This window comes from Sorex fumeus, unplaced genomic scaffold (assembly GCF_029834395.1).
Source record: "Sorex fumeus unplaced genomic scaffold, SorFum_2.1 ptg000044l, whole genome shotgun sequence".
NCBI classification, from domain to species: domain Eukaryota; kingdom Metazoa; phylum Chordata; class Mammalia; order Eulipotyphla; family Soricidae; genus Sorex; species Sorex fumeus.
This window is the reverse complement of record NW_026606101.1, coordinates 71097231-71121119: the sequence shown is the minus strand read 5'-3', so window position 1 is coordinate 71121119 and position 23889 is coordinate 71097231. Positions and strand designations below refer to the sequence as shown.

The following is a 23889-nucleotide window of genomic DNA, read 5'->3' as shown; positions in this document are numbered from 1 at the left end:
AGGGGACGAGCCAGGCACACAGCCCCGTGTCGGGAGACGCTGGAGTTCCAGGCAGGGAGCACCGCGGCATAGGCAAGGAGCACCGTGGCATAGGCTGTTCCCGGGCTGGCCTCTGGGGAGAGGAAGAAGAGAGAAAACTCAGGAGGGGTGCTGTGTTTTGATGTCCCCGGGGGCAATGCATGCCTCTGTCTGTCTGTCTGTTTGTCTGTCTCTGGGCCTCTGTGATTCATACCATTGGCTCCGAGTACCGGGGCCACCCAAGCTCATCTCCCTGGATCCTCACCAGCCGCCAGGAGTGCCGGCCGGACTGTGGGAAAGCGGCTTCTGGGGCCTGTGACTCAGTGTCCCTGCTGTGCCCTGAGCACAGTGAGCGCTCTCGAGGGTTATGGAGAGCGTTCCTGTTGCCCCTCTGGCACAAGAGACCATCAGCCAGTCACATGCTCGGCGGAACCCGGGCCCAAGAGTGAACGTGGACGTGTCAACTGATGCCATCTGCTATGGGGCCCAGAGCGCTGGTGCGGCAGGGAGGGCGCTTGCCTTGCACGAGGCCGACCCGGGTTCAACCCCCGGCATTACCCAGGGTCCCCCAAGCATGGTCAGGAGTGATTCCCGAGCGCAGAGCCAGGAACAAGCCCTGAGCATCGCCAGGTGTGCCCCCGAAATAGAGAGAAAAGGATTTGTCCTCAGGACACCCACACTCTAGGCCTAAGAGACCAACCCAGATGAAAAGTGGTCTGGGGGCAGGAGCTTGTGCTCAGTGAGGGCGCGTGCCCCGCTGGTCTGACCTAGGATTCCACGGTGCAGCCCTGAAGGCCCCCAGCACGGCAGAGCCTTGGGGCCACTGGCCTGAGAATCACTGGCCTCGAGAGCACCCCCAAGGAGCCACACACACACAGACCACGATCAGGGTTGGAAACTGGTATCCTCTTGGCCAGGAGCATGTGGAGTGACCGTGGTGGTCAGGGAGATTGAGAATCCAGCCCTTGGGTTGGATTCTTGGGCCCTGGTGGCTGTGAGTGAAGCCGGGAGCCCTCAGGGCCGGTGGGGGTTGTGCAGGGCGGGTCATTTCCTCTAAAGCCAGGCCTGAAATGACCGCACGGGCCGGCCGCCTCCCTCTCCAGCCGTGCCCGGCAGCAGTGGGAGCGACAGGCCTCCACAGAGCTCACAGGCAGAGGTTTGCACGCGTGTCCTTCAGAGCAAGAAGGTGCTGGGAGCCTCCCCCGCTCAGCGCTGCTGGGGGGAGGGGACAGGGCGGGAATGTGGGTGCACCCCCAGGTGCCCGAGGGACACCTGCGGTGCCCGCTGGACTGTCTCCTCCCCACTGTGTGGCTTTCCCAGGGGTTCAGGATGGGAGGCAGGTTTGTGATCTGGGTTTGGTGGCCTGCCCCCACCCCACCTCCCGGCTCTGAAGGGCAGCCTGGGGCCTTCCTGGGCCCCGCCTCTAAGAGTCAGCAGCACTTCCCCAGGGCCCTGCAAGTGTGGGGGGCGGCGTGCCACGACCCCGTGAATGTGGGGTGCCGTGTCTCCCCTGCGAGCGGGGTTGCGGTGTGCCACATGCCTGTGGGCCTCCAGTGCAGCCCCTGGGGCCTGGTGCCATTGCCACTGCCCCCACACTCGGCTCTACACATCGCCGCTCGCCCCGCGGGTGAGAGTGTGGCTGCGTCCTTTGGCAGGAGCTCACGTGGACCGGCCTTCCGTGCCGTCTGCTCCCTCAGCTCGGCGGCTACATCAAGGCCCTGCTGGCCGCCTGCGAGGGGCGTGTGACCTCCTCCCCGGCTGCCCCGCGTCTTGCTCCCCTCCCCTCCCTCCCCTCCCCTCCCCTGCCTCTTGCCCATAGCCAGGCCTGGGGCATGGTTCTTGCACCTTGACCGTGTCGATGCCCCAGAGGCCTGCCCCGGACTTGGGAGCACTTCCTGTGGCACTGAAGATTGTGGAGCACTGCAGACGGAAGACGCTGGGCTCTGGTCATTAAGGTCAGCGATAAGTGAGGGGCCAGGTGGGGGAACCCGCTGGTCCCGTAATTAGTTCTCTGAATCACGGACCCGTAATAGCAGCTCTGCAGCAGCCGTGTGTTTAACTCGCCCGTATACTTGGGAGTGAGGTGCTGTGTAAGTGCCAGGTTCTGCTCACAGTGCTCCCATTCATCCTGGCTGGGATGCAGTGCTCCGTCCTTTCCCCGGGACTGGGAGCAGCCCCTGACCAGCCCCCCGGGGGCCAGCTCGCTGCCATGCCCCTGCTGTCCGTCCCTGCTCGACATCGCCAGGCTGACCCCTTCTGTCCGCTCTGGGCCTGCCCTGGAAGTGTCCACCCGGCCCAGCAACCCCCACCCCTCAGGCTGTTTGCCGAGAATCCACTGCGTGTCGGGTGCTGGGTTCTAATGCAGCAACAGCCCCGTGGGCGCCTGGGGTCCGGGCTGGTGCCCAGAGGTCAGTGCAGCGCTGACTAAGGTTGAGGACATACCGAGGGGCCTCCCTGATTTGGGGTGAAGGCAGGCCATCAGTGCCAGGGCAGGGGTTGCCAGCAGCCCGACGGGGCCGCAGCCCGTGGACACGCTGAGTGGCCAGGGTGACAGAGTTGGGAGTGTGGAGGACCCCGTGGAGAGGGGCATAGGATAGTCGGTCACCCCCAGCGTGGCTTCCGTGGCCAGCGGAGGCCTCGTGAGAGGGGTCAGGGTTGTGCGTGTGGAAGGACGGGCCGGGCCTGGTCTAGGGGTGCCTTTGGCTGTGGCGTATGGGACAGAAGGGTCCGAGGATGAGTGTGATGGCCCGGGGTAAGGACCAAGGCCAGGGTAGAGGGGGCAGGAGTGCGCGGGTGACAGTTTCTTGGGAGAAAGGGGTTTCCTCCTGCAAGATTGCAGGGGCCGGGCACCCGGGCTGCAGCTGCCCATGTTATGCTGTGTGTGGTACCCCTGCGGGCAGGCGGGGAGCGGGGCTGGGGCAGAAGGTCGGGCAGCGCCTGGGCCGTGGGAAAGTTGGGGGCACCGCCTGCCGGTGCCTCTTTCCAAACCCGAACAGCAGCCCTGTCGGGGGGGAGGCCGAAAATCGGCCCCACCTCTCCGGAGCGCGCCTTGCCAAAGGTGCTTTGCCCGTCGGCTTCAGGAACTCCCTCTGCAGGGCCCCGGGGAGAGAGACGGCGGGGGATGTCAGTCCTGGCCCGCCACCCGCCGTGTTTGAACCCCAGCATCCATGCACGGTTCCCTGAGCACTGCCAGGACATCCCTTCCTAGGACCAAGCCAGGAACGGCCCCTGAGTACCGGCCAGGTGCTCCAGACAAGGAAAGGGAGGGAAAGGCCCCACCTCGCCTCACCTGGAGCAAGGAAGTGCCCGGCACTCTGGACGCTCACCTGGACGGAGTCAGAGCGTCTGCAGCGCCCCCACCGGCCCGAGCGAGGTGGGTCCTCGTGTGCGGCCGAGTGGATCAGTGTGGTGGACAGGCTGGACGCGAAGGGGCCGACCAGGGTGTCTGGGTCCCGGCGACCCCAGAGTGCATGGCCTCAGCGCCCCGGGGCGTGGCCGGCGGGCCTTGGCTCCAGGCCTGCCCTGTCTGTCTGCTGCCGTCGCCTCCCGCTGCCTCCCTGTGCGGGCCGGGCCCAGGTGTCGCAATCCGCGTTGCCTCAGCACCCGCTGGCTGGCGGCCCCACCTGGGTCCCGGGCAGTGTCTTGCCCCGCCAGCTGAGCACTGACGCCACGGCCCAGGAATGCGAGGTCTGCGCAGGCCTGGTTTCGCAGCCCTCCCCGGGCTTAGATGCTATCGGGGCCGGCGACCTCAGTCTGCTGCTGTGTTTTCCCCGACCCCTTGGACCGTCCCCTGGCCGTTTGCTGCTGGACCTTGTCGCTTAGTTGGTGGTGGTCAGCTGCCTTGCTGGCGAGGGCCAGTGGGGAAGGAGGACCTCGCTGTCCGTGGTGCTGCGGTCCCAGACCTTGGGCCTCAGCCCACACCTGAGTTTCTCTTTGGACCGTGAACTTCATCCCACACCTCAGTCCGAGCTTGACTCTGCTCCTGGGGCAGCCGGCGATGGGGGGGTTCTGTTCTGCTTCCTGCACCCCACTCAGGAAGTTCTGCGGTCCTGACTCGGCAGTTCCCTGACTCACCTCACACACGCTGACAGGGCCCCCCAGGCTGCTGCCAGACCCGGAGGGGCCGAGGGCTGGGCCCTCCTCCCCTTCCTCCTCTTCCTCCTCCTCCTCCTCCCCTTCCTCCCTCTCCTCCTCCTCCTCCTCTTCTCTTTGGGAGCGAGGACTGAGCCTGGTGCCGGCGGTGGGTTCTGGGGGCAGCCGGGGGATTGTCTTCCTGTCAGTTCCTGGAGAGCCTGTTTGGTTTGGCCTGCACAGCACTGAAACCATCAGGAAATTTCACAGAAGAATCCAGACTTGGACCCTGAGTTGAAAAGTGAGAAGCCACACCCGCACAGACCACAACGATTGTGGTGTTGCTGCCTGTCGTGTGTGCGTAGGTGTGTCTGTGTGTGAGAGTGTGTGTGTCTGTGGGAGAGTGTGTGTATGAGTGTGTGTGTCTGTGTATGAGAGTGTGTGTGTTTGTGTGTGCACGTGCTTGTGCGTGTGTGAGTGTGTGTATCTGTGTGTGGGAGAGTGTCTGTTTGTCTCTGTGTGTGAGTGTATTTCTCCGTGACTGTGTGTGAGAGACTGTGTGTCTCTGTGTGAGTGGTGTGTGTGAATGTGTGTGTCTATGTGTCTGAGAGATTGTGTGTTTCTGTATGTGTGTCTGTGTGAGAGTACGTGTGTCTGTGTCTCTGTGTGTGTCTGTGTGTGAGAGGTTGTGTGTGTGTCTGTGTGTCTGTCCTGGGCGTGTCCCTGAGGGGAGCCCTCCCCACAGAGGACGGTCCTAGCTGCAGGCAGGCTGTGGCCGTGTCTGACCTCTTCCCCATGACCGCGTGTGCCCAGTGGGGGCGGGTTCCCCTTCTGCCAAATTGTCTCTCCCCTGGTTCCTTCCCACCCACTCCTGCTTTTTTGGCCCCCGGAACCAGTTTCCTGTCCCTCCCAGGGGCCGGCAGGGTCCACGCGACTCTGGGCCTGCTGCTGTCCACGAACACACTCTCGGGGTGGCCGGGAAGGCCGCAGCCTGAGGGTCAGGAGGAGAGACCTTCCAGGTGGGGGCTCCGAGGGCGGCTGACCCCCGGAGATGAGGGCAGCCCAGCCCTGCAGAGCCGCCTGTGGGCACAGGTCCCCGAGACGGCCCGGAAGCCGTGCTCAGTGCCAGCCGGAGCCTGTGCCTCTCCCGTGGCCGAGCCCTTGCGGGGCCACTCCTCCTCCTCCCTCTCGAAACTCTGGCAGCGCATGGCCCGGGTGCGGCCTGGCGCCTTTCTCTCTCTGAATGTGGTGCCGGACACACACACACACACACACACATGCCCCTGCTCTGCTGCTGAGGCCCTTCCCCCGATTAGCACACATTCCATGCACGTACGTGTACACACACACACCCGTGCACACACATGAGTACACACATACACCCATACGCACACATACACACATGTCCACATCATACACACACATACCTCATATTCATGCACACACAGGCGAATATGGTGCCGGACACATACACACACACACACACACACACACACACGTGCCCGTGCTCTACTGCTCTCAGGAAACTGCCCAACTGCTGGCCTGACAGTCCCCTGGGCCCCTGTGGTCCCAGCGCACCTGCGCTGCTCAGGCCAGGGCTCACTGCGAACGAGCCGCTCGGCCCAGGCCTGTCAGTCTGGGGGAGGGGCTTTGCCAGCCGCCCTGCGGAAGGCTGTGTCCCCGGCACAGGTCACTGCCTCCCGTGAGGGAATCAGGTCAGCGTATTCACGGGCGGCTCATTAATGCACGCCTGTACCCACACGGCAGCTCGTTAATGCGTGTCGTGGCCTCCCGAGGCGGCACCCACTCTGCAGTCAGGTTTTTCGGGTCCCGCCCAGAGCTCATCTCCAGGGAGGCCTGGGATGGACCCATCGTCCAGGAGGGGCACATTCGACCCGGCCTAGATTCCCAGCGTGTGTGTATTTGTGTGTGTGTGTGTGTGCGCGGGTAACTGCACAGATGTCTGTGTGTGAGTGTGTGTGTGAATGTGTCTCTGAGGGTGTGTGTGAGTTCATACTCTGTGTGTGACCGTGTGCAGGGAGCTGCATGTATACGCGTGCGTGTGCCAGCCAGTGGCTGCCTGTGACACGTGACTGTCAGCGCCTGGGTCTTGGCAGCCGTCGAGTTGTGGGTAGGTAGCGTTGTACGCGTGTCAGGCTGCAACTGCATGTGAGTATGTGATTGGAAGCGACTGTCATGTGTGTGACTGTGCGAGTAGCTTGTGTGTCCGTGACAGTGTGCATGAATAACTGTGCATGTACGCAACGGCACGCGTGTATAACTGCTAGAGGCTGTCTGTGTCCATGTGTGAGTGGCTGTGCATGTGTGTGTGTACGTGTGTGTCTGTGAGTCTGTGTGTGTCAGTAGCCCCACGCATGTTTCCGAGTGTGATGTGTGCATTCATCTGGGGGAGCTGCTGCGTCTGATCTGGGCTGGAAGCTCCGGTTTGTGCCGAGTCTCTGGGGAACTCAGGAAGTGTGTCCCTGCCCCAAGCTGCCCCTGCCTGGCATTCCCTGGGGGCGGGGGGATGTGTCCCTCCTTGGCCTATGGCCCTCTCCAGCCTCTGCCTGTCTTGCCAGTCAGAAATGGGGCATGGTCAGGGCCCCACTGCCCCGCCGTGCATCCTTCTGCGTAAAGATGGAGTCTCTCTCTCCGGGGGTCAGTCCCACCCCCCGAGCCACAGGTTTGTGGAGGAATTTGGGTTCATGGCCCCCACAGGGGCTCGCGGAGGCCCTGGTCTCGGAGAGGGGTGCATCCCGGCCGCACTCCGAGCAAACACCCTCCTCCCAGCCTTTCCTGGACCCCCTGAGAAATTCCCTGAATCCAGTCCTTGGGAACCCGTCTTCCGTCAATCCCCGTTCACGGCCAATGAGGGCCTTGGGGGCCCCTTCCTACACCCCTGCCCCAAGATTGGGGGTCTCTCCCCAGACCGATCCAGAGTCAGGGGCCGCCCCGAGTTTCCTCTGCCCTAACTCCGACTTCCCTAGGGCTCAGGGTCACGGAGCAGGCCGGATCCCCAGAGACGCACCCCCTACCTTGCACCCCCGTCTGGAATGGTTGGGAGATGCCCCCGTGAGGGCGACGCGCAGCTTCACCCCTTCCTGTCACTCCAGGAGGGCAAGAGCACGGCCGCCCGCTCACCTGCTCACCTGACCTGGCCTCAGTTCCACCCAGTCCCACTCTGGACGGATGGACGGACGGCGGGTCCCAAAGGTGCCCCCCGCCCCCACCAGCGTCCGGTGAGGAGAGCAGCTGGGACACACTGAGTCCCACGGTCCCTGCGCCGCTGCCTCACGCCTGTGCTCCCTGCTCGCCTCTCACGGCCAGCCCAGCTCCGTGCCCCCCATGGCCGGCCCCTGTCTGCCACCAGCTCCAAGGCTCCCCGCCCCCCAAGCCCCTCGAGACAGCCGGTCAGCTTCCCTCCCTCCCTCCTCCTCTTCTTCTTCCTCCTCCTCCTCCTCCTCCTCTTCTTCTTCCTCCTCTTCCTCCTCCTCCTCCCCCCCTTGAACATGTTTGTCTCCTTCTCTGGGGGCCACACCTGGCGGTGCTCTGGGGCTCATCTGCTCCAGTGCTTAGGGACTGAACCCAGCCCTCCTGCATGCCAAGCACGCACTCCGGGCACAAATGCATCTCTGCAGGTCAAAAGGGCATTTTCCTTGTGACTCACTTGTCGGTCTGGCCCTTGGGAAATGGTGCTGATTCCCTGCTGGGCGGGAGGTGGAGGCAGAGACGTGCCGGGAGCACTTAGCAGGGGCCGAGGGGGAATGGAAACCCGGGATGGGGCCCCGGGCCTTGCCCTCCATGTGGTGCCCGGGCCCCTGGGTGGCTCTGCCCTCATCACTGCTCAGCCCTTGCCCCGGGCCTTCTTGGGATCAGCGCAGCCGTTTCTGTTCAAGGCCCGGGAGGAAGAAGTCATCACCGGTGTGCGTGCTGGCGCTCCTTGCCACCAGCCGTGGGTCCGTCCCCAGGCACCATGCTTCCCTGCGTCCTGCTGGCTGGGCGGGAGGTGTGCAGGAAGCCGACAGGCGTGAGGCCTGGGACGCACGCGGCTCCGTCCCCCTCGCTGCCTCCTTCCCCCGGCCCAGCTTTCCTCGTAACGACGCATCTGAACTCCTCGGTGTAAACATCCCACTCTGCTCCCTCGGTGTCTTTGGTCTGGGTTTTTTCGGGGAGCGAGGTGGGGAGGCAGCGTTCAAATAAAGAACCTTGAGGCTGGAGACAGCGTGCAGGGGCCCAGGCTTGGGGCCGGCACTCCGTGTGGTCCCCCCAGAACCTCCAGGAATGACCCTCAGTGCAGAGCCAGGAGTCCGCCACCAGGCGTGGCCCCCAAACAAAACGGGCAGTGAATAACCCCAGGAAGTGAGCGTTCTGGGATGTGACTCCCAGCAGAGCAGAGCTGGAGGCTGGGGGAGAAGCCTCCTCCCTCGAGGGCCAGGTGGGAAGGCCGGGGCTGGCGGTGCTGTCTGAGCTGGGGCACCTCGGTGCCACGGTCTTGGCCGCTTCCCACTGGATGGCACCTTTCAGGCTGCTTTCCGCAGAGGCCCCGGTCTGTGGGCCTCGCAGGGTGCCTGTGCTGCCTGTAGGCACTCGGGGAGACAGTGCTCTCTGTGGGTGCTCAGAGAAGCAAGATGCTCCCTTTGGGTGCTCAGGGAGGCAGTGCTCCTGTGAATGCCCAGTTAGTCAGCGCTCCCCATGGATGCTTAGGGAGGGAGTGCTCCTGTGGGTGCTCAGGGAAACAGTGCTCCTGTGAGTGCTCAGGGAGGCAGTGCTCCCCGTGGGTGCTCAGGGAGGTAGTGCTCCTGTGGATGCTCAGCTAGTCAGTGCTCCCCGTGGATGCCCAGGGAGGCAGTGCTCCTGTGGGTGCTTGGGGAGGCAGTGCTCCTGTGAGTGCTCAGGGAAGCAGTGCTCCCCATGGGTGCTCAAGGAGGCAGTGCTCCCTGTGGGTGCTCTTACCCACCCTGACTTTGCCGAGGGCTGGGGTGCGAGTCTGAGAGTTTATCAGGGTAGTTCGGCCCCGAGGGCACCCCTCTTTCCTCTGCTCCGAGTGAACGGCGGGCGCTCGTGTCGGGTCAGATCCTCTTCAGGCTAAGGGGAGCGGCGTCTGGATGTCCGACAGCTGTTGCGATCGTCCACTCAGCGGTGGTCACTGCGGGCCGGCGGGCGGTTCTATCTCCGGCCACCCGCTCTTCCTTCCTTTATTCCCTCCTGTGACTCCCTGGCATCGGCGACCTTGATGCAGCTCCCGACTGTAGCTTGCCCAAAGCTCCCGTTGTTCAGGGCTTTGGAGCACTTGGTGGAATGGCAGGAGTGATCTTTGTTCTTGGAAGGGGCGCGTTCCGGGGAGTCCCCTCGGCCGTGCGCGCGGAAGGGTGGTCTCCAGTTCCGGCCTGCCCCCCGTCCTGTGTGCACGTCACCAGCATTGTTCTGCAAAGCCCACTGATGATCTGTTTCTGCTTCATTGATCGCTTCTAAGTCCGGCAGGAAGGAGGAGGGAAATGTGCCCGGGCACAGAGGGGTCCGCCCCGAGGAGGGCAGCTGCCCTGATGCCCGCACCAGGGGCACCGCCGCGCCGCCTCCTACTGCCCTCTCTGTCCTCATGCGGCCACGCCGCTGCCCGCCACGGGCGCAAACCTCTGCTCGTGTTTCTCTCACGGTTTTTCTCCTGAGCTGGCTCGTGAGCGCAGGGCACAGAAGGCCCCCGGGCCCTGGCCCCTGCCACCCTCCCGATTCCACCCACTTCGCCCCAGAACAGCGAGCTGGCCTGTGCCGAGCCCATGGGAGCGACGGTCTGGTGGCAGGCAGCCAGGGCCGCGCTGGGCTCTCGGCAGACTCCGCTCCGGGGAGCCGGACACCCGGGCTGCCCTCCAGGGTGGCAGGACCAGCAGCCACGCGCCCCCGGCCATGCCCACAGCGGCCTGTTATCAGCCGCCATCCAGTTCGCCGGAAGGACAGCGGGGGGCCATGGCAAACCAGTTCCTCCCGGGACTGGTTCCCCGCCCGGCCCGGCCAGAGACCGGTCGCCTCCCAGGCTGATGGGCAGTTGGATGAGGGACCTCGTGGCGTCCCTGCCCTCGGCACCCACGCACCTTCCTAGAGCCCAGCACCGAGGATCTTCCCGGGCGGACTCCCGCCGTCCACACGCCTCCTCCACAGAGCTGTGGGGCCTGTCTCAGGCCTGGAGGGACCCAGGGGACCACGCGCGGGGAGGGGGCACAGCCACCCGCCTGGCTTGGGAACTGGGTGGCTCGTCCGCCCCCCGGGGCTCCTGCTCCCACCTTAGCTGGGGGTTCACCTGCCAGGAAGCTCAACAGTGGGGGATCCCCACCGCGCCAGCCGCTCAGCCTCCACAGCCAAAGATGCAGGGGGCCAGGCAGGCAGCGATCCCTCGGGATTCAGCACAACCATGGCGGAGCACAGAAGCTGCAGGCAACAGGGCGCGGCCAGTGCCCCGAGCCTCCCAACCCTCAGTCTGCCCAGCTGTGAAATGGGCTCACAGCCGTTCACACCCACCGGCTTTATACCAGCTCAGGCAAAGTTCCGGCGAGTGTGTATGGTCAGGACCAGTCACGGAGGGTCACTCCCTACTCCCCGGTGCCCGCCGTGGCCAGGGCCAGCCTCGGGTGAGGAGGCCTGGTGTGATGGCCGGAATGGAGGCTGCGAGGCCCTGGCACGCAGAAGCGAGGGCCCCGGTGACAGTCTCGGGAGACCCTCGTGTCCACCCCGGAGGACGGAGTCCAGCTGTCCCCAAGGCTTTCTGGCACCCCCCGGCCCTCCCCTCCACCATTCCTGTGCAGCGCATATGACTCCCAGCCCCACATTGCCTCTGCCACCCGAGTGGCCCCTGGGGTCGGACCTGAGACCTCACGAAGGTGGCTGGGGCTGGGGGGGCTGTGCCCTCTTCCTTGGCGTCCACACATTTGGCCCGAAGCCTGGGCTTCTGCTTATACCAGCGTGTCCTCGGGATCTGGTGTCTGGGCCACACCCGGCAATGCCCAGGGCAGACTCCTGGCTCTGTGCTCAGGAATGACCCCCCCCCCAGTGGCTCAGGGGGCCACATGGGATCTGGGTGCAAGGCGAGCGCCCTCCTGCTGTCCTGTCACCCTGGCCCCTTACCGGGAAGTGGAACTCTAGTCACTGTGTTTCTCTTGGAGCCCCGGGAGGAGAGGAGCCGTGGGAGGACAGAGGAGCCCCCGAGGCACTCCTGACCCCCAGTGGGGGCTCCCGGCTCCTTGCGCCTCGCACCAGCCCTGTCCCTGCGCTGGGAGGGGGTTTCCTGCACTTTCCACGTTGTTCTTTTTTTATTTTCTCAGCGTGGCTGCCTGGGAAGGAGCAAGGGCCCTTCTCGCCCGCAGCCCGGGGCTGGAAACGGGTTTCGTCCTTAAGGAAGTGAAACCCTGTGAGAGCTTGGAAGGAAGAGCCAGGGGAGGGGGGGGCGCTTCTCCGGTGGGGGACCCAAATAAACACGCCCCGGCCGGCCCCCACTCCCCATCGCACTCACACCCCCGGGTGCAGGAGCCAGGGACCCCGCTGAGCCCACGGGAGTGGGCCGAGATGCCGAGTCAGGAACTCGCGCCCTCTGTTCTGCCCCGGAAGACACCCGCAGTCTCCCGTAACTTAAGCTGCAGCAGCCCCGCCTGGAGTCGGAGTCTCGGGGCAGGAGGTGGTGGAGGGCTCAAGAAACTGACCTGGGGTTCAGGCCCCCCAGATGGGCCCCACAGCCTGCAGAAATCAGCCGAGACCGCTGCACGGCGCCCAGCGCCCCCTGCCCCCCGCACGCAACGGAGTGATCAGGACTCGAACCGGAACCGTGACATCTGTCGGCGTCCCCTATATGGACACAGAACACGCAGTCCGCCCCCCTTGACTTGCACGCCCCCTGCCTCTCCTGGCCGGCCCCTCCTTAAGGCCCCCACCCAGGCCGGGATCGAGCGCGCCGAGCCTCCCCGGCCGTTTGTCAGAGCGGGAGGATGTCTGAGCTTCCCGACATGTCTTAGCACATCTCTGAGGAATCTGCGTGCAGCCGCCCGGCTCTTTGTCTGGGATCCCTCCCCGCCAGCAGGGACCAGCTGCGCCCTGGTTCTCTCCCGCTCTGGAGCGAAGCCTGAGTGTGGGGACCTGGGGGCGGCAGGGGGTGGCAGGGACGGGACCCGGCCTCATGTCAGTGGGATTGGAAGGAGTCTAGAGCCGTCCAGAACCCCCGTGTCCTCTCTGGAAGGTGCGGGCCACGGGTCTCCGCCTGCCCCAGGAGCTGGGGAAGGACCCCCGGGCCCCCCGCAGGCCCGAGTCACTGCCCGGCTCCCAGCATCCCTTCCTCACTTCTCCCTCTGAAACTGGGGTCAAGCATACCCAGAGGTACCCCCGTATCGCCACGCCGTGGCCCTCTGCCGCCCTCCGGCCGCCTCGTGGGAAAAATGCGCAGACAGTTCTGGCTCTGTACCTCTCATGGCGGGAGCGGGGCGTCCATGGGCCTCAGGGCGCTGCCTCGGGGCGCATCCTCGGGTCCTCTGCAGCTGGCAGGAAGGGGTGCGTCTTCTCCCTTGCCCGTGGGGGTCCTGGGGAAGGGGCTGATGCCTCTCCCAGCTCCCGGCCTGGAAGGACTGGCGTGACCTGCTCCCCGCTAGGGCCCGTGACTCACCTCTGGGGCAGGTGAGCTCCGAGATGGGCCGGGCTGCTCTTGGCCCTGCCTGCCAGGGGGCGGTGATTCACGGAGGTGCGGCCGGCCCCCTCCCCACCTCTCTCTTGCTCTCTCCACCCCTCACCCCTTCTTTCTCTTCCCCCCTCCCTCTCACCCCTTCTCGCCCCCCCTTCCTGACTTTCTCCCTCTCTCCTTCTTGTCTTCTCTTCCCATCCTTTTCTCATTTTCTTTTTCTCCCTTTCACTTCTCAGTGCTAGTTAGAAAACGGACATTACTGCCTTCCTTCCTGCTAACGAAGTGCTGGATTAGAAGGACTCAGAAGCGTATTTCTAAATAATAACTGTATTATTTTGTGCATTATTTAAAGATGGAAGTTAAAATGTGTTGGTAGCGTTGTGACCCGTATTAGACTCTGATCAAATACATTTGATTGATTGGGCCAATTTTCACATGTGCAGTGACATCACTGCTCTGTCCTCCCGTTGTTCATCGATTTGCTCGAGCGGGCCCAGTAGCATCTCCATTTTGAGACTTGTTACTGTGTTTGGCATATCAAATACGTCACAGGGAGCTTGCCAGACTTTGCTGTGCAGACGAGATACTCTCGGTAGCTTGACGGGCTCTCCGAGAGGGGCGGAGGAATCGAACCGGGCTCGGCCGGGCTGGCTGCGTGCAAGGCAAACACCCTACTGCTGTGCTATCGCTGGCTGTGACATCTGTCACCCCATTGATCGCCAGGGTTGATTCGGCTGATCTGGCTGGCTCGGCGGGTGTCCCCTTCCTCCCTCACCGCTCCATGTGCGTCCCTCCCAAAGCTGCGCTCGAGGAGGACGGCCTTCCCCAAATACAGACAGACCGGTCTTTGGTCGAGGGTATAGGAGTAGCTCCGCTCCCCTGCTAGAACCTCCAAACAAGCAACGTGACTATTAAAAATATTTTAAATAGCGTCATTTGGTGGGGGGGGGTATGTGTGAAGCAGTTGAATCTCTTGAGTTATTGAATAACATTCCGATAACCGTGGGGGGGGCGGGTGCTGGGGGTCACACCCAAGGTCTCTCTCACCCACCATCTGTAGTGAAGTCCTTTTCCTGAGGGAAGCCGGCTGAGAGGCTGATGGACTCCACAGAGGGAGGGGGCGGTGTTGGTTGGGCTGTGAGTGCGTGTAGGATGGGGGCAAGTGTCTTGCTTCACAGAGTGTGGGCTTTGGGGTTCCCCCAGCAGAGTTGAGGGGCTACCCCTGAGCTGGGCACTCTGGGTTGAGCCCCGGAAGCTCCCTGGGGAGCAGGTGGTGCCAAGAATCAAATTGCCCCCCACCCCCCGCGTTCAATTCATGCACCCGTGCCCTTTGGGTCGCCGCTAGCATGAGGAGCGGGTCTCACCAGAAGAACTGGGGTCCTGGGGGGCTCCCAAATGTGGCCGCAGGTCCCCTGACTCCTGACTGTCACGCCGGGTGCTGCAGGTGACGTGGAGAAAGTGTGGAGCAACAGCAGTAACCCCGAGAGGAGAGAGCGCGCACCCTGCCCCGGCCACCCCTGCGGCATGGGCACTCGTGGTCCTCCGCCCCCACGAGGCCGCCGGCCAGCTGCACCCGAAGTCTGCGTGGTCTGCGTGGAGGGGTACCGGTATCCGCCCCCCACCCTGAAGTCCCAGGGCCCGGGGATCCAGCCCCCTCGACTTCAACGTCCAAACAGATATGCAGCATTTCACCACGTCGAACCCGAACCGGCTTGGTTCATGACAATAGATGTGAGCGTTTGATGATTGCTTCCACTTTGCCAAAGGCAGAGTTTCCATAGGTGATGCGTCCTGTCAGGCCTCCAGGAAGCGCTGTCTGGGAGCTGGCTGGATGTCAGTGTGTTTGTCCTACTGGGTGTCACATTCTTGGCAGTGCCGATGGGCTCAACCCCAGCTCTGTGCTCAGGAATCTCCCCAGCGCCGTGCCAGGCGGACGCTCTCCCGGTGAACGTTCTCTCTCTCCTGCCTGTGCTGTGCTGAAACAAACGCAGGCTTGAGCAGCAACAAGATCACGTGCCGCCACTTCCCTTGCACTCGCTTCCCGCTGATTTTTCTTTATTTCTAGAAAATTCCTTTTGTATGTGTAGGGCTGCAGACGTTGCTCTGGATGTTCTTCCTGTTTCGAATTTGTAGGAACAGTAATTGGAGAACTCTGGATCAGCATGCTGGGTTTTGAGAGCATCTTTAAAAAAGTAAAAATCGCCAGGGGCTGGAGTGGTAGCACAGCAGGGAGGGCGTTTGCCTTGCACACAGCCGACCCGGGTTCAAGTCCCAGCATCTCATATGGTCCCCTGAGCACCACCAGGAGTATTTCCTGAGTGCAGAGCCAGGAGTCACCCCCTGAGCATTGCCGGGTGTGACCCAAAAAGCAAAAATAATAAAGTAAGGTAAAGTAAAGATAAAAAAATAAAAATCAAATAAAAAAATCACGAAGGGGCCACAGTGATAGTTGAGCTGGCAGGGCGCTTGCCTTGTACGTGGTTGACCCAGGCTCAATCTCCGGCATCCTGTATGGCTCCCCGAGGCCTCCAGGGGTGACTTACGAGTACAGAGCCAGGAGTGACCGGAGTCTTACTGTGTGTGGCCCAGAGGCAAAAAGGGCCCGGGAGATGGTGCAGGGGTGGGTGCTCAGTCCCATGTGTGCCACCCTGGGTTTGATGCCTGGCACCACATGGTCCTCCCCGTGGTCTCCTGGGCCTGGAATCCCTGGCACGGTGGGGCCCGGCCCTGGCCCTGGCCCAATACTGAGCCTAAAGGACCATCTGGAAAGTGCGCTTGTGTTTGGGGGATGGGGGATGGGGGGGGGCTTGCAAGGTTTGACCTCCGCACCACAGACGAGCAGGGAGCTAGGAATAGCCCAGGCCAAATGTAAATGAAGAAATCAGGGGCTGGAGGGATAGCACAGCAGGTGGGGCGTTTGCCTTGCACGCGGCTGACCCCGGTTTGATTCCCAGCATCCCATATGGTCCCCTGAGCACCACCAGGAGTGATTCCTGTGTGCAGAGCCAGGAGTAACCCTTGTGCATCACCGGGTGTGACCTCCCCCTCAAAAAAAGAAAAAGAAATCAAACAAAATTGTTTTATTAAAAAGTCAGTAGACAAAAAAGCCTGATGTGTCCAAGGATCAAAATAGGCCTTTTTTTCCATTGATTTTTTTGGGGGAGATGGGAGGGGGGAGAGGGAAAGGGAGAGGGAGAGAGAGAGAGAGAGAGAGAGAGAGAGAGAGAGAGAGAGAGAGAGAGAGAGAGAGGAGAGGTATGAAGTGGGGCAGGGCCATGTGCTCTACCTAGGGGCGGTTCGGGCGAGACCTGAGCTTGGTCCTCCTGATGGTGCTCAGGGATCCCCCTGGGGTGCGCAGGTGGCAAGGGCAGCGCCTTAACCTCTGTCGGGTCCTCCTGTGCCCCCACCCGCTCCCCGCTTTAGAGAAGGCAGCACTTTAGAAAGGGCTGCGGACCGAGGCCTCTTCGTGGATGTCGATAAAGCTGACCCCTGCCCGAGGTCCAGAGAGCCGGGAGCCTCTTTCTTTCTTCCTCGCGAGGCGAGTCTGAGTGACGGGTGTGTCCTGGGGCAGGGCTGTCGCCTGTGCCCGTGTGTCACCCGGCGCGTCCCCGGCACTGTACGGATTGCTCCGGGAGCAGCCGTGGCCGCCGCGTCACTGTTCCCGCACGCCCGCTCCGGTGGGGAAGGCGTGAGAGGAGGCGGCCGCAGCCTCTCGAGCCGGGACTTGCCGGAGCACATCCTCAACCCTCCCAACGGGGAGGCAGGTGTGGCCGGCGTCAGGCGGTAATGAAAAGAGCACTAACAAGCCAGCCGTAACCTCAGGATTGTCGGGGCCCCAAAGGGCCGCTCGCATCCTCTCTCTGCCCTGCTGGGGTTATAGCGAGTCTCGTAAAAACCTCGGGGAGGTCTGTAAGGACGATTACTTCCCCTCGCCAATGCGGATGGCGGGGCCTGTTCCGGGCAGAGAAGCTCCTAACGTGATCCTGCAGAGCCAGGCAGTCAGCCCACGGCCTCCAGAAGACGGGTCGGGCCTGAGGACGTGTGTGTGTGTGTGTGTGTGTGTGTGTGTGTGTGTGTGTGTGTGTGTGTCTTCTCAGCCTTTGCCAGGCTCCAAGAAAGGAAAAGCAAACTCCGTCCACCGGGTGCTAAAGCGTCTGTTAAACCTACAGAGCCTTTGAATTAGAAGTTCCATTGAGTTTTCATCTGGGCTGATGAATGGAGCATTTTCCCCCACAGGCACGGAACACCTCCCCTCCCCCGTGTCTGTCTTTCCTAGGGGGGCTTGGAGGGGACCCTGTGAGGTGTTTTCCTTCATTATGGCCCCAACCTCACGCCCCAGAGTTTTGACATTCGTTTCCTATGAACACGGCGGGCCTCCTGCCCCTTCTCAGACTCGCTTAGGAAATTCATTTCCGGTCAGTTCACAGATCAGTTCTGAGGGCCGGGGAGAGAGTTGGCGGGCTCAACGCGTGTTACACACACACACACACACACACACACACACACACACACACGGAGCCCCAAGCTCCATCTTCGACCGACTCCCACCCCCAGCACCGGGAGTGAGTGGCCTTCCAACTCCCTGAGGCGTTCAGCTCCCTCAGGTTTAAAATTCCCTCTGTGTGAAAATCTTGCCGTTTCCCGCCTCACTGTTTCTAATACATGGGTCGTGGGATTCTGTCGGCACTCACACTTCATGTTCGATTCATTCGTCCTTTTTCCATCCCTCTGTTCTCGCTGTGATGCGTGAACTGGGAGGATTTGTACACATGTGCACACACACACACACACACACACACACACTCACGCACGCATGCCCTTCACCCATGCTCTCACTGGGTGTCCCAGCTCTGTCCTCGGTACTTGCACATGCTTTTTTTTTTTTTTAATTTAGATTTTTATTAGTGAAACACCATGAGGTACAGTTGTAGATTTACAAATTTTTGTGCTTGGGTTTCAGTTATACAATGATCAAGTACCCATCCCTCCACCAGTGCCCATTCTCCACCACCAATGATTCCAGTATCCCTCCCACTGCCCATCCCCCCCATCCCATCCTGCTTCTGTGGCAAGGCATTCCCCCTTGTTCTCTCTCTCCTTTTGGGTGCTGTGGTTTGCAAAAGAGGCATTGAGTGGCAATCATGTTCGGTCTAGAGTCTACTCTCAGCACGCATCTCCCATCCTGGGAGGATCCTCCCAACACCCTTTATTTGGTCCTTCCTTCTCTATCTGAGCTGCCTTTTCCCCCAGCATGTGCGGCTGGCCTCCAAGCCATGGAGTAAACCTCCTGGTACTTAAAACCTGGTACTCTGCTATTCTTGGGTATTAGTCTCCTATTTTGTTACTTTACGTTCCCCAGATGAATGCAATCTTTCTATGTCCATCCCTCTCTTTCTGACTCATTTCGCTTAGCATGATACTTTCCATGTTGTACCACTTGTATATAAATTTCATGACTTCATCTTTTCTAACAGCTACATAGTATTCCATTGTGTAGATATACCAAAGTTTCTTGAACCAGTCATCTGTTCTTGGGCATTCAGGTTTTTTTTCCAGATCCTAGCTATCGTAAACAGTGCTGCAATGAACAAACAAGTGCAGATGTCACTTCGACTATACTTTTTTGCCTCTCTGGGATATATTCCCAGTAGTGGTATTGCTGGGTCAAATGGGAGCTCAATTTCCAATTTTTGGAGAATCGTCCATACTGTTTTCCAGAAGGGCTGAACCAGCCGGCATTCCCAGCAGCAGTGAAGGAGGGTCCCTTTCTCGCCACATCTGCACCAGCACCGAATGCTTTTGTTCTTTTGGATGTGGGCCTGTCTCTGTGGTATGAAATGATATCTCATTGTTGTTTTGATCTGCATCTCCCTGATGATTAATGAGGTAGAGCATTTGAACCCGGGACTTGGCTTTCGCAGTGCAAGCGCCCCAGGCATCCTCTAGGACGCTGGGACAAAAGCAGCCCTGAGCCTCTTCCTCTTCGTTCCCAAGGCCCTGCCGGTCTTCTTCCCCTCCCAGCTAGTACCCCCACACACACCAGGTTCCCGTGGGGGCGTGGCCTCCTCAGAAGTGCTTCCCATATGGCACTTGCACCTACCGGTTGTGCGTCGGTGACCGTGTGTGCGGGGAGCAGGCTCTTCGTCACGGAGTCTCCTGGCCTCTTCTGCCTCCCTGGTTTTGTGCCAACTTTCATCTCCCGGCCGTAGGACTCGGTTCACCTCTGCCGTCTCGGGCTCGGGCTCTGAGGTGCGCAGAGGCGCTTGAGAGTCCACGGCTGTGGGGTGGGATGCTGAGGCCGCGGTTGACTCGCTGCCCCCTTCCCCACGAGGCCTGGTTCAGGGTCACTGATGGCAGAGCCAGGCGCCAGGCCCATCTGACCTTGTTCGTTTTCATTGACCTTCTCTTAGCTTCTGTCTTCCATCAAGTGAGGATTGGGTTGAATCGCAGCTTTCTGTTTTGTGTGTTTAGAGGCCACACAGGCTACACGCGGGGCTTCCTCCTGTCTTGTCCAGGGCTCAGTCCCGGGTGTGTGGGCCTCACGCCGGACCATCTGCGGTCCTGGGCATTGAACTGGCTGCGTGAGGGACAAGAGCCTTTTAATCCCCCTGTTCTGTCTCTCTGATCCTCAAGAGTGACGCATTGGACTCAGGAATCCCTCTGGCCTCCAGACGATGCAAAGTGTGTTTGCAAAGGGCCCGAGCACAGCAGGCAGATCTTGGCTTTCCACGAGGCACGAGACGTCAGAAACAGACAGCACCTGCTCGTCTGCTCTGCCCGGAAGCAGAATCTCTCCCTGGCGCTGGTTTCTGTTGTTGTTGTTGTTGTTGTTGTTGTTTTGCTTTTTGGGTCACACTCGTTGATGCACAGGGGTTCCTCCTGGCTCTGCACTCAGGAATTTCTCCTGGCAGTGCTCGGGGGGACCCTATGGGATGCTGGGGACGAACCCGGGTCGGCCACGTGCAAGGCAAACGCCCTCCCCGCTGTGCTATCACTCTAGCCCGTTTTCCCTTCTCTGGCCTGTGCCTTTCCCCGACCTCCCTCCCCTCCCTTCTCTCTGCCTGGGGGAGAGCCCGCGCCACCCACACCAGAGCCCCCGTTTTCTCCGTCACTAGCAGCAGCAGCAAGCCTCTTTTTCCTCTTTCAGGAAAATGTGCCCCGAGTCATTGCCGCAGAGCAGGGCGGGGATCCAGGGGGACCCCCGGCCCCCGTCGTGGCCAGGATCGCGATAGCATCTCGCCCGCGTGCTGCTGTGTGTGGCTCCGTGCCCCTGCCCTGGGCCCTGGCTTCTGGCTGGCATCCAGACCGGGGCTCTCGCATCATTATGCCAAACCCTTTCAAGTTCCCCGCAGCCGAGATGGGAGATGGGCACCTTCCGTCCTCTCCCCAATCTCGGTCCCATCTGCCCTCGGGAGCGATTTGTCTCCATTAGCTGCTCTAAGGGAGCCACTTAGCTAGTTTCCGGGCGAGCGCTGCATCCGTCAGCTGACCGGGCGGGGTGCTGAGGCCTGCTGCCCCCGCGCTGCCCCGTGCTGGCCCCAGGGCCCAGCCACCCTGTCCGGAAACCTGGGTGGGGAGAACTCGCCTCTGGACCACCCCCTCCAGCACCGCAGCCAGGGAGACTCAGGCGAGGGGGTCCGCCCGCCACTGGTCTTCCAGTCTGGCTTCTAGTTTCTCTTTTCAGGGATGAGCTGGGCGGTGGGTGTCAGAGAACTAGCACAGGGGCTGAGCCGCTTGCCTCAAGGCAGCCGGCGGCGGTTCAGTCCGGCACCACAGGGTCCCCTGAGCTCTGCCCGGCGCTGCCCTGAAGGCCCCACGCACGGCTGGAGTGACCTGCTTGACCCCTGTGCTGTGCCCATATCCTCCGGGTGTTGCCAACAGGAGCCGTCGTCGTCGTCAGCGGCAGAGGGAGGGTGTATTCAGCGTGTGAGGGGGTGTTCGTGCCCGGGACGCGGCCAGGGTGATTCCACACAAAGCCTCTCCGCCAGAGGAGGCTGTCCTGGGGGCCCCCGCGCCGCTCTCCCCTCGCAGGGAGACCCTGGCCACTCTGAACCCGGTTCTGTTCTCTCTCGACGGCTTTCCCTGCTGGAAAGGAGGGGACCAGGACAGGGTGTGCCCGGACAATCTGGAAGTGAGGGAATGTGTAAAAGTCCAGATGGGATATAGGAACCGGAAAGGGCTGGGGGTGGGCGTGGGGGGTGGCCGCCACGGGCTTCTGCTGTGTTCGCGCGCGTGCGTCTCAGGCAGTTTTAGTTGCAGCGTTCAGTAGAATTAAAAGGATCAGTCACGTGATGTGTTCCTGGGGGGCCCCTAATCACGTTTAAGCGAATGTTCTTAAACTGTGGGTGTATTCAGGTAGACGCTGGTTCAGGTGGCGAAGGTTCTCACTGTTGCCTGCCCCTTTGCCCTGGCCCCTTGGGTCTCACCATGTTCCTGGTCCCATGGACCAAACCAGGTCCCTGTCCCCTTGGGCCCCACTGTGTCCCTGTCCCCGGCTTTTCTAATTTCTGATTTAATGATTTCCAATTTGCCAATCAGTAGCTCACCCTGCTTTAATGCCTCACAACCCCATTGTCCTCTTCTTGGGGTCCCAGGAATTCTCATGGGGGGGGGGGGGTGATGCCTTTCCTCTGCCCAGGGATATGTAGGAGACCTTATCCAGTAAGGGGTATCTGAGGGCCCCAGCCAGGCTTTGGGGGTTCAAACTGAAACACCTGCTCAAGAAATAAATACCCGCTAGAGCGATAGCACTGCGGGTAGGGCGTCTGCCTTGCATGTGGCTGACCTGGGTTCGATTCCCAGCATCCCATATGGTTCCCCAAGCACCGCCAGGAGTAATTCCTGAGTGCAGAGCCAGGAGTAACCCCTGAGCATCCCTGGGTGTGACCTAAAAAAGCAATAAATAAATAAATACCCAAAGAAGGGACCGGAGTGATAGCACAGTGGGGAAGGCGTTTGTCTTGCACACAGGAGACCCAGGTTCGATTCCCAGCTTCCCACGTGGTCCCCCTGAGTACCACCAGGAGTAATTCCTTAGCGCAGAGCCAGAAGTCACCCCTGAGCATCACCGGGTGTGACCCAAAAAGCAATGAATACATAAATAAATTTAAAGCTAAAAAAATAGAATGAATATCCAAAGAAATGATGGTTTTGCCTTCAGACACGCTGACAGTGCCCATAGAGGTGAGATACTTTGTCCCCGAACGTGGCTCAAAGAGCCTCACAGAAGCAACTGCTGAAGCTGTCACAGCCTGCTGTCCCATCAGGGTGAGGAGTGTGTGGCAGCACCTCCAGGAAGGCGCTGAACCTCAAGTCTTCATGCTCTGATGCGAGCAGCCTCTGTCCCTCTGAAACGAGGGCGTGGGGGTCACCGAGGTCCCGTGTGGACGAATCCGACCCAAGCCAAGCCAGCGGCTCACAGCAGGAGCATTTTGCCAGGAGTTCTCACACAGACACAGAAGTGTGGGCCACAGGGCGGCGGGAGAGAAGGCCGGCTCGTGCCCCACATGTACCCAGCGCCCAGGTGACCCCAGAACCACATGCCCCCTCTGCAGCGTCACACTGGGCTGGCCCTGGGGGACAGCCTACCTCCCTGCTGCACTCTCGTCTCCGAAAGTAATACCAGTCTGGCTGTTTTATTGCATGTTCATTGATTGCGCAGCAAGGCACAGTAGTATCGGCTCTCAGGTGTCTGCCTCGGTTACCTCGGGTGTTCCCTGCACACGTGAGCAGGTGGCATGTGTCGGGGGAGGCGGGATGCCACCGGGGGCCAAGGGATGGGAGGAGGTGGGTGAGGTGCCAGGTCTCAGACGCAGAGGCCCACGGCCGGGGCGTAGGGTTCTGGGGGCGCATGGGGGTTTCCTGGTCAGTTAGAGGGAAGTGGGCGTGTGCGGTCAGCTCAGGAGTGGGTGGGCACGAGCCATGTTCTGACAGTTTGCTAGGAGTGAGAGACTCAGAACGAACAGGAAGCCGAGGGGCGGGGTGGGGGGGGCGACGGCAAGTGTCGGACTGCTGGTGCCTTCAGCGGCGGGCAGGGGGGAGGCCCGAGGATCCCCAGGGACGGTGCTGCGGGAGCCCCCGTGTGGGGACCTCCCTGAGGTCACTGAAGCCCACGGGGATCCAGGCAAGGGCTGTGGGGCAGTGGGACCTGCGGTCACCGCCCTGTCCTGGGAACCACGTCTCTGAGCCACGGGGGTCAGTGGTGGGGCCGCGGTTCCTCTGTCCAGATGGCAGGAAGGCCTGTGGCTGACTCAGCGACAAGATGGGGCATTTCTCCCGTGCTCAGCAGTCCAGGGAAGGGCCAGCATGTGGCCTCTGCCTGCCTCAGTCTTGGGTTTGAACCCAGCACCACGGTACGAAAGTCAGTATCATGAATGAACTATCAGCAGTAACCCAGTAGCGAGAAAGGGGGAGATACTGAACACGCCCAACCAGTATGTGTGTGTGGGCGTGTGTGTGCATGTGCGTCGTGTGTACGTGTGTGCATGCATGTGGGTGTGCGTGTGTCCTGTATGTGTGCGTGTGTGTGTCTGCATATGTGTGTGCATGTGCGTGTGTGTGCGTTTTGTGTGCATATGTGCGTGCGCGATGTGTGCACGTGTGTGCATGCATGTGTGTGTGCATGTGTGCACATGTGCATGTGTGCGTTTTGTGTACATATGTGTACGTGTGTGCTTGTGAGTGTGTGCATGTGCATGTGTGCGTGTGTGTGCATGTGCGTGTGCGTTTTGTGTGCGTATGTGCGTGCATGATGTGTGTACGTGTGTGTGCATGCATTTGTGTGCATGTGTGTGCGTGTGTGCGCATCTGCATGTGTGCACATGTGCATGTGTGTGTGTTTTGTGTGCATGTGTGTGCATGCATGTGTGCATGTGTATACGTGTGTGCTTCGTGTGTGTGCGTATGCATGTGTGCGTGTATGTTCATGTGTGTTTGTGCGTATGCATGCATGCATGTGTGTGTGTGTGGTGCCCAGGGCCCCCGTGTCCACAGGGCAGGTGCTGTCCACCGCACCTCATCCCATTCTTTTCAGCCGAAAGCTGGGGACATAGAAGAGAAGCCTCATTCCCCAGGAGACTGGGCCTGGAGGTGGCACCATGGATCCCAGCTAGTGCTCTGTGGGGCGGGGAAGTGGAAACCGGAATCCGGAC

At 61.1% G+C, this 23889-nt stretch overlaps 1 protein-coding gene across 1 annotated transcript in view; it reads left to right on the top strand.

Annotated features, from left to right (window-relative positions):
* MED12L (mediator complex subunit 12L) overlaps positions 1-23889 on the top strand; it is a 270020-nt gene that overhangs the window by 160796 nt on the left and 85335 nt on the right. The gene's annotated exons all lie outside the window — the stretch shown is intronic.